Below are 14,423 nucleotides of genomic sequence, written 5' to 3' on the forward strand. Positions count from 1 at the left end.
TCTAACATTAAGAGAGAGAAATGTAACACTGTTATTCATGGCACAGACTCAGAATTATCAAAAATAAAATGCATTTGGAGGACAACTATCCCCAGAACACGAGACCTACAGAGAATATACCTATCAGAGCCTATGAGGAAAAAAAGAGCCAACTCTTATGGCAGAGTCACCCCCGCCTATGAAATTTAAGATGTAAAGTAATGGACAGGATCTGCACCCCATACGCTTCTTTACTCCCTCCCAACCAAACAGAAACCCTTTTAGCAACACCATGCTAAACCCAACTTCCCAACAAGCCTTAACCAACAGGGAATCTAGGAGAAGTCCCAACTGGAACCAACCCCCACCCTCCCCTCCCTCCCCTCCCTCACTGATCCATAGCTCCTTAGATGGGAAATAAATAGGGATCTAAGGGGTGGACCCAAAGACCTGTAACAACATTTCACCCCCCCCCCCCCAAAAAAAAAACAAAACCTTCCCAATATAAACAACCTGGGACCCTGCACCTGTGGAACATTAGGACAGTGAATCAATACTAACATGACCAACCTAGCCCCCTCCCCAGCCCAACCCCCTTCAGATTAACCCAATGGAGCCCTCAAGCCCAACTGGGAACTGAAAAAAGAAGGGCAATATCACCTTTCCTGCTGAAAAGGAAAAATTCAAGGTTAACATCCTGGAGCAGATAATGTAACCAGAGGGCAGTCTTGCACCTTAATGATACAAAAAACAAGGACCAAGAAAACTGAAGAATGCACAGCCATATTTATTTATTTATTTAAAACTTTTTATATACCGGCATTAGTAAGCATACATCATGCCGGTTCACATTGTAACTGAAAGGCTGAAATTACAATCAACGGGGAGGGGAAACAGGGAGGAATATATGTAGAGCAGAAGGCAATGAAGTTAGAGCAATAAAACCGTAACAGGCTATTTACAGGTCTATATATAAAGGCTTAAACGAGTTACTTGCAGGAATCTATATACAAGAGGTTCGAATGGGGGATGGGTTACTTATATGAGTCTAAATACAAGAGGTTCGATTGAGGTATGGGCTGGGGGGGGGGGAGGGGATTAGTTTTACCACATATGTTTTACCACATCCACCCCTGGAACAGCTCAAACTTTGGCATATTCATACTGCCAAGAACAAAGAAAAAAAGCAGGGGGAATTCCCACATGAACTGCAAAGGCACTTCTTCGGCCGGCAGAAACAATGCTCCCCTCCAGCCCCCAATAAAGCTCCCACATGCGCGGATAGATGCAAACAGCATCATGGAACTCGTCCATGGTATTGCGAGTACGAGAGCACAGAATAAAAATGTCGGGGCAATCACAAGGAGCAGAAATGCGCTGTCCCTGGCAGCCACGTGGTTATGGAAATTAACAGCAAAGTCCACAAGGCCACAATCAGCCCACAGAATGGCTCGTTATTGCCAGGAAAAACATAACCCCAACCCAACCCTCCTGAAGCTTGGGATCTAATCCCCCCAGACAAAATTCCCATCATCTTCAAAACCAAACAGACCAAAAACAAAGGTTAAGTATGGAAATGAAAACATAGGCCTTACCCCCCTCCCCCAACCCCACTCCGGTATCACCATATCTCTGCGAGCCCAGTCTCGAGCCCAATAACCCCATTAGCTGTCCAGGTCCCCCAGGGAGATAGAAATGTTTGAAAAAGGGCAATCAAGAAATAAGTCAATAAGAAAAACACCACATAGAAATCAGCAGGGGATGCATAGAAACAGGCACAGTTCAAGTGTCTCGCTGAGCAGAAGCCATCTGCTTCTTCCTCACCGGACCCTCTTCCCCTGACTGCTCCAAGTAACAGCGAACCTTTATGAGTGAGTCAAAGATCTGGATCTTATTGTTGCTAAGATTGACTCCGAGGCACGACGGATAAATCAGAGTGTAGGCCATCCCACATTTTTCCAACTCCACGGGGCTATACTCCACTCACCATTTCTGGGTAGCAACTGCAAAGTCCTGAAAAAACATAATTTTTCTGCCTTTGAAGTGAACATTGCCAAGTTCTTATGCCTTGTCTAATATACGGATCTTGTCTGGAAATCAGTGAACTTGCATAATGATTGTGCGTGGGCGGCCGCGGGCCGCCCAGTGCCAGGGGATTGGCAAGCGCCCAACGCGCTCTATCTTAACCCGGTCTGCCTTTACCTCTAGGCCCAAAGTTTCAGGGAAACAACAGTATCAAGCATCAATCAAAACAAACTAGCTGGTGTAACTAAGATACAAATTAATGTTGCTATTATTCAAGCTCAATCATACGAAGAGTTATGTGACTGAAAACTTAATTTAAAATTCTATCTATATTGAGTAGTATTATTCTCTATGTTATATTTAATTATTTATAAGAGAGGAAAAGACCTCAGCACTGGTTCCAACTATGTATTTCATCAAGTGTAACACCAGTTGTTGCAATCATAGGTCTGGAAAAACCTTTCTCTTTTTTTTTAGCCGTAAATAAAATCTGTTTATTTTATTAAATCCTTTGAAAATATCTACAAGAATATGCACTCTCCTCTGTATAAAGCCAAATAACATCATCTTTTTTTCTGTTGGCTATTACAGTCCTTATTTAATCACAAAATAAAGTCCATTTAATTATAGCAACAATTCGCCCGATGGAAAACAAAATCTTAAAAGTGTAGTACTTATCTTTCCAAAAAGCTTTCACAGGAATCTTCTTAACACGAATGGAGTCAAATTCACTTCAATTGTAAATACTTTCAAAACGTTTCCAAAAAGCGCCTGAGGTCGGCTGCTGCAAAGAGGCCAACGTTGACAATATTTCGCCGATGCTGCGTCAGGGTGATATAACTTTATTTGGCTCTATACAGAGGAGAGTGCAGATTCTTGAAGATATTTTCAAAGGATTTAATAAAATAAAACAGATTTTATTTATAGCTAAAAATAGAGAGAGGTTTTTCCAGACCTATGATTGCAATGACTGGTGTTAGACTTGATGAAATACATAGTTGGAACCAGTGCTTTGGATTTGATTATCTATAAAACAGATGAGGGGCAAGTTTCCTTGAGTGTTTGCAAGAAGTCTACAGACAGAAACGCTTTCCTCCATTATTCCAGTGCACATCCATTGCCATTAAAAAAACAGTCTCCCTGTTTCACAATTCTTCAGGTATCGGTGCAATTGCTCAGATAAATCCATTTTCAAAAAGAAATCAGAGGAATTGAGACTTTTCCTCTCTTATAAATAAATAAATAAATAAAGCATAGAGAAAATTAGTACTCAATATAGACAGAGAGAATTTTAAATTAAGTTTTCAGTCACAAAACTCTTTGTACGATTGAGTTTTGAATAATAGCAACATTAATTTGTTTCTTAGTAACACCAGCTAATTTATTTTGACCAACGTTTCAGGGAGCCCTCGCTCAAAGAATATGATTGGATTAGACCCCTCCTTACCCTCCAGGAATCCTACCAGCCTTATTTATACTTGTGACCTAGATCGGGCACTGTTGGAAACAGGATACTGGGCTTGATCGACTTTTGGTCTGATATATACTAATTTTTGGTTATTATGTTAACATTTGTGTTTAGTAATGCAGTGGAGTAAGAGAATCAGAAGGTTAGATAGATATGTTTCCATTTGGAAATACATCAGAACCCTGTGTGATATGAAAAAACTAGTGGGCAGCATTTCATTACAAATAAGTAAAGAGTGAGCATATACATGTGAAAGAAAGTATTGCTCATTGAAAAGACATAATCAGCTGTGACCTGAGACCAAGAGAAGTTTAATAATTGAGAATATATGACATAATCAGATGAGCATTACATAGGAGAAAGTACAGAGAAGGCGACCAAAATGATAAAGGGGATGGAACCGTTCCCCTATGAGGAAAGGCTAAAGAGGTTAGGGCTGTTCAGCTTGGAGAAGAGATGGCTGAAGGGGGGATATGATAGAGGTCTACAAAATCATGAAAGGACTTTAACAGGTAAATGTGAATCGGTTATTTACTCTTTCAGATAATAGTAGGAGTAGAGGGGCACTCCATGAAGTTAGCAATAGCACATTTGAAATCGGAGAAAATTCTTTTTCACTCAATGCACAATTAAGTTCTGGAATTTGTTACCAGAGTATATGGTTAAGGCAATTAATTTAGCTGGGTTTATAAAAGGTTTGGATAGGTTTTTGGAGAAGAAGCCCATAAACTGCTGTTAATCAATAAGGAATAGCCACTGCTTGTTACCAGCATTAGTAGCTTGGGATCTTTTTAATGTCTGGGTACTAGTCAGGTACTTGTGTCTTGGACTGGTCACTGTTGGAAACAGGATTCTGAGCTTGATGGACCCTTGGTTTGACCCAGTATGGCATATCTTATGTTTTTATGAAGATGATATTCATAATTGCATTAAAATATTACATACTGGAGGTATATTGTGAGAAATGTATTTATTTATGATATTTCTATGGTGATCTTGGCCTGGGTGTCTTATACTTGATAAAATGACAGTAGTTAATTATTGTACAAAGCAGGAGCTATTGGGTAGATTATGCAAATGTAAATTCAAAGAAGTGAACTTTAAACTTCAGTTTTTAAAGAGGGATAGAGAAGAGGTATTTTGAATATTAACAGGGAAATTATTCCATTGGAATGAAGCAAGGAAAGAAAAAGCTCAAAAACGTGGGAAAACTGGTTTTGCACATTACTGAACAAGCAGGGTGGGAGGAGAGGTGTAAAGAAGACAAAAAGGGGTAACAGTGGGAAACAAAAACAGATAAGTAAGGAGGTGCATTTGAATATGAGGAGGAGAATATTAAACTTAACAACAATTTTAAAAGCCAGTTTAAGTTCCTGAGCAGAACTTTGGCATGGGAGTAATGAGGAACTTGAGAGATGAGAGGTAAGCTGCAGAGCTCTGTAGGTCCTGGAGGAGGAAGAGGAAAACCAGAAAGACTAGCCATGGAGGCAGAGTGTGATGATCAGAGTTCATAGTGTGATGTCTGGCCTATAGGGGGCTCTGCTCCGCAGACTTGGCTCACCTGGGGAAGGACCCTTCGCCAGTATAAACATGTGGTCAGGGCTCTTAAAGGACTGGGTTTACCCAGCCCCCCCTTTCCTCAACAACTTTTACCTTCAGGGTATTCCCACCCTTCACTGTATCCATGAGGAATGGATGTAATGCTTCTCTATCAATATCCCCTCTGATGGCGCAGGCTCACTGTAAATATGCCTGTAGTTAAAACCCGCCTTGCAACCTCGTGGGGCAGTTCTCTTCATCTGGCTGTCTTGTCTCCTAGAGGGTTCTGTCTTCAATTACCACTTCTATGCTTATTTCAGCTTTCTCTTAAAAAGGAAAATCACCTTGATCCCAACTTAGTTTTATTTCCTTATTTAATCTTTTAAAGCACTTGATATAATTCACACTATTCTTATCAATAACAACTTTCTACTCCTCAAGTCTGCACATTTAAGGATTTATTAAACTTAGAACAATTGTAACATTTGATTCAGTCCCTGGATGTTCCCAAACAATATACCCATCTTGCCTTTTAAACATTACAGACAGAGAGCATTCACTAGCTATGTCTTGATTGTGAACTATGGTGCTAGTTTTCTGAGGTCTCCCTGTAATCGTCTCCATTTCCAACAAGATCAAGGATTCTAACTAAAATATTTCCTTTTCAGCTTACTTTGGGGAAAAAGGTACAGCTGAGAAATCTGAGGCACGTCTTTAGTGCTCTGCAGAGGTTCAAACGTTCACACTGCAGCTTCTACAGTAGTGCTTCCATGGAGGGAATTAATTACCAGTTTCCTTTTCTCAGGCTGTCACACCTTCAAAACAGCCACACTAATATTCACTTGCTGGAGGTATTATTCCTTTATTCCAGTAGCCATATTTACCCAGGTTGGTCTTAGTATCTTCATAGTAACAAACTAAAACCTCTATCTTAGTATTAGGTGTTCAGCTTTTCTAATCCTATCACCTAATAAAAGAAATGTTCCTCAGCTGTGCTGTCCACTCTTTTTAACCTGGTTCACTCCCAGGTTCTTTTTATGACACAATAAGGTAGCTTTTAAACACAGTCCAACCTTTTAAAGTTCCCAATATTTCCTGGCTCAGTTTAAACTGCACTTTTGCTTTGTTTGTCCTGCTCTCACACAGGGTCTATATTGAACACATTTCTCTGTTTCCTCTGTCAATGCAAAAGAGCCCTAATTCACTGATAGAATAAAGTCTATTGCTAGCAGCAATCAAGAGGAACTTAGCTTAAATGCTGGCAATGCTCATAACTCAGGCTCTGATTCATCAGCAGAGGGTTCACTAGGTCTGGGGCTATTCTTTCCTTCTGCCCCCACCACCTTCTGGCAGTAGAATTCTCTTTCTCATAGTGATGTCCTCTAGTAGCCAAGCTACTGATTCATCACACTTCAGCTAACTGCTGCTACTTCTCTGGAATTTTGTGCAACATAGACCCATCATAGCATCAATCATAGCTTTTTTTTTTTTCTCCAGGCTTCCCCCCCCCCCCCCCCAATAGCTCCTGTTTAACCACAATATTTTTTATTTATTTACAGGTCGATCCAGTAAGGCCGCGGTAGAAACAGTGCAGCAGTGTCAGGCGCACCCTTCCTCCCCGCACCCACAGTTCTCTTCACTAACTCCCCGATACTCTCCTCTAATCGCATGCAAATGCATGCCGCGGCTTTAAAGCGGTAGGGAAGGGTTATGGCCGCGTAACCCATTTTACTGTATAGGTGCTTAATACAGCGCCTATACAGTAACCAGGGTGCGACGGTACCTGTCATTTCAAATGTCATTTCAAATGGCATTTGGAATGACAGGAACCAGGAAGTGTAAAAAAACACGAAAAGTCTTTGTTGCTTCGTCGCTGTGTCTCTCCTCCCGGAGCAGGGCGCGAAAGCAGCCTTGCTCCGGGAGGAGGTGAGGCACAGCGGCGAAGACAGACGGGAGAGGAGAAAAAGCAGAGCCGAGCAAAGCGAAAGTGTGCAGCAAGCCGGCGAAATAGACCTGCGAGCAGAGGCAATAGCAGCGGTTCGGTAAGCCTGGCACCCTCCTTGATGTAGTACGTCCCGGATGCCCCCCCCCTCCCCAGCGCGCCCGCCACTACCCCTTTCATCAGCTGCATCCACTGCGACCCGGCAGTCCCGTGAGGCCTACAAAAAAAAAAAAAAAACCCCCCGCCCCCGCGCCCCCCCACTGGCCCGCCGACCCTCCCCCCCCCCCCCTCCTCCCGATCGGGCAAGGAGGCGGCGGCGACGAAAACCAAAGCAATTTTTTTTTTCAAAAAGCAACATCACACATTGCATAAAATAATTTCTCCAGCCTTAAAGCGACTTACTTTTGGGATCTGTCAAGTAAGTCGCAAAAGTAACTTACTTTTCTGAAGCCATCACGATCGTAGCTCAAGACGAAGATGGCCGCCTGCACGGGGGAAAGCATGCAATTGGCCGCTGAAGACGTGAGGTCACGTCTTCAGCGGCCAATTGCACGCTTTCCCCGTGCAGGCGGCCATCTTCGTCTTCGTCCGGAGGAGCTAAGATCATGTTCCTGATGGCTTCAGAAAAGTAAGTTACTTTTGCGACTTACTTTTGGGATCTTGACAGATCCCAAAAGTAAGTCGCTTTAAGGCTGGAGAAATTATTTTATGCAATGTGTGATGTCGCTTTTTGAAAAAAAAAAAATTGCTTTGGTTTTCGTCGCCGCCGCCTACATGCCCGATCGGGAGGAGGGGGGGGGGGGGGGTTTAGTCGGCGGGCCAGTGCGGGGGCGCGGGAGCCGGGGATTTTTTTTTTTTTGTAGGCCTCACGGGACTGCCGGGTCGCAGTTGATGCAGCTGATGAAAGGGGTAGTGGCGGGCGCGCTGGGGGGGGGGCATCCGGGACGTACTACATCAAGGAGGGTGCCAGGCTTACCGAACCGCTGCTATTGCCTCTGCTCGCAGGTCTATTTCGCCGGCTTGCTGCACGCTTTTGCTTTGCTCGGCTCTGCTTTTTCTCCTCTCCCGTCTGTCTTCGCCGCTGTGCCTCACCTCCTCCGGGTCGCAGTGGTAGCATGGCGCTGTGAGGGGGGCGAAAGGGTATATACCCATGAACGGATTTGAGTGGGAGCGCTCTGTGAAGCGGGACATGCCCGTGAGGGGCATAATGGGTGGATGCAGCTGATGAAAGGGGTAGTGGCGGGCGCGCTGGGGGGGGGGGGGGGGCATCCGGGACGTACTACATCAAGGAGGGTGCCAGGCTTATTGTTTTATTGTGTTTGAGTATCTTAAGCGGTGTCGATGGATTTGTTACACAGTCCTAACTCCTACTAGGGGGAGGCGGTAAACTAACAGGTTAAGGCCGCGGCAAAACAGCGCGTTCCTAAGGAGATAATATCAGCGCCCGTTACAGTATCGGAGGGGAATAGCTAATTCCTTCATTATACAGCTTTTTCGTTCATTTACATGCTGGGTGCGGAAAGGGTTAGGTGTTTATTTTAGGAAGCGCTAAGGACGCGTGAAACTGGAGACTGTATGGCTGGATGGCCTTACTCGTCTGTATTGTGCGCTCCCAGCACGTTACAGATGGGCAATCTTTAACTGCACGTTACTGGATCGACCTGTTAGATTTTTATACTCCACTTTTCTGTACTTCAAGGTGTACATCAAAGCAGATTACAATCTAATTTTGTTGATGAGTCAACAGAGGGTAAAGTGACTTACTCAAGGTCACAAGGAGCATCAATGGGATTTGAATGCTGATTTCCCTGGGTCATAGCCTGCTGCTCTAACCACTAGGCTACTCCTCCATTCCTATATATGTTCTTCCTGCCCAGGGACTCACTATATCCATCACACAATGCAATAATTCAGTCTAGACATTGCAAGGGCTAATAGTAGAAGGCAAAAGGCAAGGAGGAATGCATTTTCCTGATATTGTGTAACTGAAGCAGGGAGAACAATTTTGAAATTCCTCACAGGTGCAACTGCAAGCTCATTTGAAAATGGGAGCCAGCATACACAATGCGTCTACAAAGTAGCTAAGACAGCAATAGCAATAAAACTAGTGCAATTTATGTTCAGGAATGTACATGTAGGAGGATGCAATAATCAAGCTACAGTTTTACATTAGTAAACATGAATAAACATGTTTGATTATTGCCCCATAAGAGAGGAACAGGAGAGCTGAGATGTAGGAAAAAAGTGATGGGGAAAAATAGATAAAAGTATGAAGGAGTTTTTTTTTAGAAGAGTAAGAAACTGAGGGGTACCCTGAATTTAGAAGGGGCAGTGAATGTGCACAGATTCAGGGACACAGTTTTGATGGGGAACAGCTATTAGAAATGTAGCCTTGGATGCACAGTCATTCAGTGCCTCCCTCACTAGTCTTCTCAAAGTAGTGGTTTTGAGTGCATGGTTTGCTACTTATATGTTGTACTTGCCATGCAAATTCTCAGAGAGCTAAATTTCTGCTAAACAATATGACTATAAAGCTGCCTTTCACATTTTTTTGCTTTCAAAAATCAGCTAACAAATTGTAAAATGTATTATCTGTGTATTTCTATTCTTGATGTCTGTAATAATTAGTGAATATAATAGGAAGTTATAGTCTGTTGCAAAATGCTGCTAATATCATCCTTCATTATGTTCTAAAATACACATTGGAGAACATGACTTGCAGTTCACAGAGTACTCTGGTTTAATGTATTTCTATATATGGACCCTTGAGAGAGGCCATTTTTTTTCCTACCTCTCAGGTGACTCATAGGGAAAAATTTACATTCAATGTGCATACATTCTGCATATTATCTGACTAGCATAATCAGCAGAAAGACTGAAACAGCAACTGTTATGAACAGACAATATGTGTCCTGAGTGATTTGAAATGTGTATACCTTAAGTTCCAAGAATTCTGCTGCAGTAGACAGGTTGAGCTCATTTTTGGGTCTCAATTTACAAACCCTCCAGGACAGACTATCGTTTTCAGGATTACATCATCAAGGAACAGTACTTAATCAAAAAGCAATGTTCATACATCATTAACACCACAATTAGTGATGGCATTAAAACAGACCTCAAATAATTCTATTGGTGATAAATCTAAAACCTTGACAGAGCAAAAACAGTTTTCTACTTTTTAAGTGGCACTGAGATTACCAGGAATTTCAGACCACAAACATCAGGTAAAATAAAATTAATAGACATTGCTCCCCTTCTAAGAGGACACTGTGTCTAGAAGTGCTGTAAAATTGTGAGAAGTGAATCAGTTGAGATTTGGTCTGTAACCTTCTCCACTGTCACACTTACTAAATACTGGATAACTGCTCTCAAAGAGCTCCAGTTGTACTACTATACATAGCGCAGACCTGTGTGTTTCAGATGATATGCATTTTGGGATGAATAAGTGAAAAATAAGAATATATATGATTAGGTTGGTTGAAAATTATTACAGTCATACTGACCTTTTTGAGTTTAAACTAATTCTTATGCTCCTGGGCTTTGATGGCCCATGCATAAACCATGGTGCCTGTCTAGGATCTCTTGCATTTGAACCTTTCTGAAGAGTAAACATTGAGATTTGTTTATAAGAAAATTGTACTCTGTGTCCTCTAAAACATTTCAAAAGTGCATAGGACAAGTGGTACCTCTTATCTTGTACAAATTTAAAATGTATGCAGTTTAATTTTGATTTTTAAGATCTTTCTCTGCATTCATGGGAAAAGACACTTTCAGAACGGTTTACCTGAGATGGATGGGGTTTAATAGAGTTAAGCAGTACATGTCATTCGTGACATTGTACCCAGCACTGTTCTGTAAGAGGTATAAACACAGGGGTGAATTTTAAAAGAGTTACTTGCATTAAAAGGCCCAAATACTTGAGCTGGATTTACACATGCAGGATTTTAAAACCTGCCCCATATTGTATTAGGCCTATTATAATGCATGTTAGGTATGGTCTTGGTGCTCAGAAAGCTATGAGTAAATTGAATTACAATTACAATATAATAAACCTCTCGTACTAAAACAGTACTAACTGCCAGCACTCACACAATTACAACTACCTATGAAAAGGAGACCCTGCAAATATTATACCAGACCCTAAAACACCAATATACCTCCTATTAGGAAAACAGAATAAGCCAAGCTGCTACAGATCCCTACATAGAAATGACAAATTAGCAGAATATTTCACCTCAGTCATACATGCAGAATATAGACAGATTCTCGCCAAATACAGAATAAAATGACGATAAAGTCACACTATGTATGTGCTACAACAATGGAAAAACAGAAACACCACCATTCCTCAGAAAATATCAAACAATAAAATCAAGAAATATAAAGCAACAATCATAATAGTAAAACAATACTAATAAAAAGAAACAATATTTCAAAACAGCTAATGAACAAAATAATATTTGTAACCCCTGAGAGGGATAAAACCTGGATACTGGACCCAAAAGCATGCAAGCAAGAATTTGACCCTATTGGAACAGCTCTCCAGGATATCTTATACTTCTAAGTAGTCAAGGGCTCCCATGGGGAGAAGCTTAGCTGCAAGGCCCTTTTGCATATATCACAAACACATGCCCAATTAGACATACAGGACTGATAATGAATGGTTTCCAACTTATTTTATTGATAGTTGATCAAATGGATGAAAATGCTTAAAAAAATAAATTAATATCATTCCTCAATCTTCCTTAAATGAGCAGAAAATACCAAGGATATCTACATCATAACATGCATCTTGTATACCAAAAAACATTTTTTTAGTAGTTATTTTAAATTATTTTAAATCAAATTTTTATGGAAGAGATTGATGGTTTCATTGAGCATGAAGGCTGATACCATTCTGATACCATACACTCAACTCCCCACAATTTCAATGTAATCATGAACCACCAAGCACCTTCCTCACTGTGATGTCCATATTTTTATTGAAAAAAAAAGAAATTCCTAATAAATTGAGCAAAAGTGGCACTTCTCTTTTTACCTAATATCAGTTCATAAAATAACAATATTCCGGTGTCAAGCTTAAAAGACAGCATTAAAATATAAGCTTAGAAACTGGCATCAAAAGTAAATAGTTACTGCTCTCCCAAAAAGGCCACGTTTCAGATCGTGGAGCAGGGTCGACAGAGTCTTGACATGGACGGACGCAAATTGCAATAGGCTCCGAAGACCGGGACAAGACTCAAGCACAGGATTTGATTCACAAAGATTAACTTAGGACTGAAGCAGAAGTCTTCCAGAGGGTTCCACTGCGGAGATGAAGATGGCCTTGTATTGTAAGGCGTCCTACACAGCCCATCCGTGGGACTGGTCACGGACTACGACAACGGCATGCCAGGAAAGTGGACATCAGGGAACCAAGGCATGGAGGCAGAGGCGAAGACAAAGGCATCAGGAAGGACATCGGACATTAGGAGGTACAAACAAAGAACATCAGGAACAAGAAGACATCTGAAGACATGGACAAAGGATATCAGGAACCTGAAGACATCTGGAGACCCGGACGAAGGACATCAGGAACATGAAGATGACTGAAGACCTGGACGAAGGACATCAGGAACATGAAGACGAAGCCGTCAAAGCAGAAGAAGACCACGGAGGACCTGGCCCGATCAGAAGACACAGACGACTGTGGAACCCGATCCAAAGTCCAGGAAGAACTGAAGAAAGGCCTTTTATAGGGCTGAAGCAGGAAACTAGGTGGAGCTGGATTCCGGTGGGGCCAGGAGCACTTCCTGCTACTGGCCCTTTAAATACCAAGAAGAGGTGCATGCCAGCGCCTAGTGGAAGGCCCTGCAGAGAAGCAGGATCCTGGACAACAGCGTCTTCTGGCGCAGGAGCAAAAGAGAAGCAGGCAGGCTCTAGGCCGCAAGATTGTGTCGGAGCGGCAGCGGCCTCCCGCTGTCGCTCAGGCAGAACTTCTGTGGTGGCACAGGCCACAACGAGGAGCTGGTAGGTGCGGCTTCCTGAGGCAAGAAGATGGCATCGACAGCGGTACTTAGGCTGGGAAGAAGAGTGCAGCAATGGTGGCGGGGATAGTCCTGCCATGCAGGGCAGAAGATAGGTGCAGCCCCCAGGCCGCGGAGGATGGAGTCGGCAGATCCTGCCGCGTGAAGAGCAGGTAGGTGGAGGGGCTGCCCACGGCTCACCGTGGTTAGGCCCATAACAGCTGCAATATCACAGCTATTCCTCAGGTCCTTTCTAGGTGAAGGAAACCTCTTCATGATAATCCCAAACTGGGGCCCTGGTACCACAGAAAAAAACAAAATATAAAAACCTTACTAAAGAGGAAAAGTGAAGAAAAGACAGAGGAGTACAAAAAACCTCCCTTCTTCCTTAAAATGAAACATCTCAAAATTGGAGCTCCTCTGCATTGGGTCACCAACTGGTCTATCCACCAGAGGTAGGATAGAGAGCAGTGGATCTTCCTTAACACCAGGCTTAACTGTGCACAGGGATTCCCCGAAATCTTCTGGCAAGGGGGTTCCATGGTTTTCACAGAAGAGGGTTTCCAAAAATGTGGTTCAAAAAGAATAAAGCAAGCAAAAAATAGATCAGTCAGAAAGGCTGACCCACAAGAGGGCAACTACAGACTGGTTAGCCTGACTTCAGTGCCAGGAAAAATAGTGGAAAGTGTTCTAAACATCAAAATCACAGAACATATAGAAAGACATGGTTTAATGGAACAAAGTCAGCATGGCTTTACCCAGGGCAAGCCTTGCCTCACAAATCTGCTTCACTTTTTTGAAGGAGTTAATAAACATGTGGATAAAGGTGAACCGGTAGATGTAGTATACTTGGATTTTCAGAAGGCGTTTGACAAAGTTCCTCATGAGAGGCTTCTAGGAAAAGTAAAAAGTCATGGGATAGGTGGCGATGTCCTTTCGTGGATTGCAAACTGGCTAAAAGACAGGAAACAGAGAGTAGGATTAAATGGACAATTTTCTCAGTGGATGGGAGTGGACAGTGGAGTGCCTCAGGAATCTGTATTGGGACCCTTACTTTTCAATATATTTATAAATGATCTGGAAAGAAATATGACGAGTGAGATAATCAGATTTGCAGATGACACAAAATTGTTCAGAGTAGTTAAATCACAAGCAGATTGTGATAAATTGCAGGAAGACCTTGTGAGACTGGAAAATTGGGCATCCAAATGGCAGATGAAATTTAATGTGGATAAGTGCAAGGTGATGCATATAGGGAAAAATAACCCATGCTATAATTACACAATGTTGGGTTCCATATTAGGTGCTACAACCCAAGAAAGAGATCTAGGTGTCATAGTGGATAACACATTGAAATCATCAGTTCAGTGTGCTGCGGCAGTCAAAAAAGCAAACAGAATGTTGGGAATTATTAGAAAGGGAATGGTGAATAAAACGTAAAATGTCATAATGCCTCTGTATCGCT

This window comes from Rhinatrema bivittatum, chromosome 6, assembly GCF_901001135.1.
Source record: "Rhinatrema bivittatum chromosome 6, aRhiBiv1.1, whole genome shotgun sequence".
Lineage (NCBI taxonomy): Eukaryota > Metazoa > Chordata > Amphibia > Gymnophiona > Rhinatrematidae > Rhinatrema > Rhinatrema bivittatum.